The sequence below is a fragment of the Grammomys surdaster genome, unplaced genomic scaffold (genome assembly GCF_004785775.1).
Source record: "Grammomys surdaster isolate TR1022 unplaced genomic scaffold, NIH_TR_1.0 136, whole genome shotgun sequence".
NCBI classification, from domain to species: Eukaryota; Metazoa; Chordata; class Mammalia; order Rodentia; family Muridae; genus Grammomys; species Grammomys surdaster.
The window spans coordinates 2538772-2541601 of NW_021604594.1; the positions used below are offsets into that span (position 1 = coordinate 2538772).

The 2830-nt window shown below is 39.2% G+C and overlaps 1 pseudogene; it reads left to right on the forward strand.

The window, feature by feature from the left end:
• The first annotated feature begins 371 nt into the window (after positions 1–371).
• LOC114617471 lies at positions 372–1047 on the forward strand (annotated as a pseudogene).
• Positions 1048–2830: the final 1783 nt, after the last annotated feature.

Consider the following 2830-nt stretch of genomic DNA (forward strand, 5'->3'; position numbering starts at 1 on the left):
GTAGTTCACAAAACACTGATCAATTTGAAAGTTATGAAGATCCTATACAAATTTTTATTTGTCAATTTAGTATGCTGTCAGTGTCTTGAAGTTATTCAACAAATCAAGAGACTTCTCATAGTATCCTAATCATCATTTTTATAGTCATGTCATATCTGTTGCTTTCTAAGAATTCAAGCACTACAATGAATAGGACTGATAACTCGCCTTATCTTTGCTCTTGATTTTATAAGAAATCATTTTTGGATTTTGCCCAAGTGGCAGGGGGACTGAAAGTGGAGGCACTGCTAGTTGATGCTGGGGCCAGAGGAGGAGACGCGCACCAGAATACCCTTCGGTGTCAAGCAAGGGACCCTCTGCCTCTGTATAGAATGAGGCAAGAAAACTGGAACCCAGCAGCTCTTCCACATGCAGCAGGAGATATTCAAGGAAACGACAGGTGGATGTCTCAGCATAATAGGTTTGTTCTGGATTGTAAAGACAAAGAGCCAGATGTGCTGCTTGTGGGAGACTCCATGGTACATTTAATGAAGTAGTATGAGATATGGCAGGAGCTGTTTTCCACTTCATGCTCTTAGTTTTGGAATTGGGGGAGATACAACGTGATATGGAGACTAAAGAATGGAAGCTGGAGAACATAAGCCTAAGGTCATGTTGTCTGAGTAGGAACAAACAACCATGAAAATACAGGAGAAGAAGCAGGTGGGATTGAGGCTACTGTACAACTTATAAACACGCGGCAGCCACAAGTCAACATCATTGTACTGGGTCAGTTACCTTGAGGTAAGAAGCCCAACCCTTTAAGACAAAAAGAATGCCAAGGTGAACCAGCTTCTTAAGGTTTCCCTGCTGAAGCTTGCCAATATGCAGCTCCTGGATATAGATGGGGGCTTCGTGCACTTGGACGGTGCCATCTCCTGCCAGGACATGTTTGATTTTCTTCATCTCACAGGAGGGAGCTATGCAAAGATCCACAAACCTCTCCATGAACTGATCATGCAGTTGCTGGAAGAAACACCACAGGAGAAGTAAACCATGATTGCTTGACTGGCCCCATCAGGGATAACAGCATCCAAGCTTCCTAAGATCAGTTAGACCACTACAGAATCCTTTCTTAAGGCACTTTGCATTGTACAATGATCCTGGATGCTTGTATGTTTGAAGAGGAGGAGGGATTTAAATTGGTCCTGTATGTAAAGGTTCGTTTGAGAGAGGAGAAGAGTTAGCCAAGGAAGATTCATTTGAAACCAGAAGGGGACTTTGTAATTGTTTATGACACATTTGTAGAATTATCACTATTTTTCCTAGGACAACATCAAGCAAGAGTACAATATTGAGTCTTTTCTTGATCCTTTTTTTTTCTATGGATTATTTCATGTGTGATAATTATCACATCTACTTGGCTTTAAACTTATTTTTGGTCCAGTTTTAAGGTTCATGAGTTAGTTGTGTTATTTTGTTTGATTCATATATGCTCAGTATTTTTATTAACATATAGCATCAGATTAAACATATTTGTCACTCCAATATGGGAGATGCTATAGTTACAAGTGAGTTTGTTAAGCAGTAAAAGCAAGTTCTGGGGACTGTGGGATATTGTTTTTATTGCTGCTGATTATCTTGTCTCTAGTAGACCTGTGCATGACCCATGCCCATGCATGACGTCTTTCCTCTGCTTCCCATTCATCTCTTCACAGGTGGGTAATTTACATTGCATTACATTTTTTATCTAGGACTTGCACTACCGTCAGGATGATCTTACTAGCGTATAACTCATTCTGTGTGGTGTTCTGCGATGTAAGGTCTGTGTAATGTTAATCACCCAGAGTTCTGCTTGTCATCCTCCCAACCTGTTGTTTCCTTTGTTTTGGGTGTAGGAGGTCAAGGGTGGGGCGATTCAGAAGTTTTTCCATTAAGTAATACCTGATGTTATTTCAAATTTTGTATTATCTTAAGGTGTACATGTTTGGTTTTGTTTTATATAATATATATATATATATATATATATATATATATATATATATATACATATACATATATTTTGGAGTACTGGAATCAAACCCAAGGCCTAGCACATACTGAGCAAGGGCTCTGCCACTGAGGTAATCCCTAGACATGTTTGTTTGTTTGTTTGATTGTTTGATTGTTTTTTAATTGGTTTAATTCTTAAATTCTGTCAATAGAAATGGCCCCCCATGGGAAACTTATTTCACAATAGATCTTTACAACTTTTTTTCCTTTTTTGTCTTATGTTTTTTGAGACAGGGTTTCTCTGTATAGTCCTGGCTGTACTGAAGCTCTGTAGGCCAGGCTGACCTTAAACTCAGAGATCACTTGCCTCTGCTTCCCAAGCACTGGAATCAAATCATGTGCCACTACACCTGGATTTGGATGTGCTATCTTTATTCTATCATTTTAGTAAAGACAAACTAGATTCCTTTATTGGTCTTTGAGACAGGGTCTCATAGTGTAGTTCTGCCTAGCCTGGAATTTTCTATGTAGACCAGACTAGTGTTGAGCTCACAGATATCTGCCTGCCTCTGGACTCCTGAGGATTGAGAGTAAAGGCATGCACCACCATAGAAGTGACTCATTGACTTTTTAAGGTTCCTTATATAATTTAGTGTCTTTGTAGAGGTTTCAAGAGAGCTCTTTACATTCCTACTGGTTTGCTTGAGCTACATAAATTGCCATTTGAGAGAACAATAGATTATTGATCATCCAGTATGCCAATGGGCTCGTATAAACTGGATGGATCTACAAACATTTTCACTGGACCAGGTTGAGGACTGAAGTAATTCATTAAATGTGCTCTTCAGTAATTTTGTTT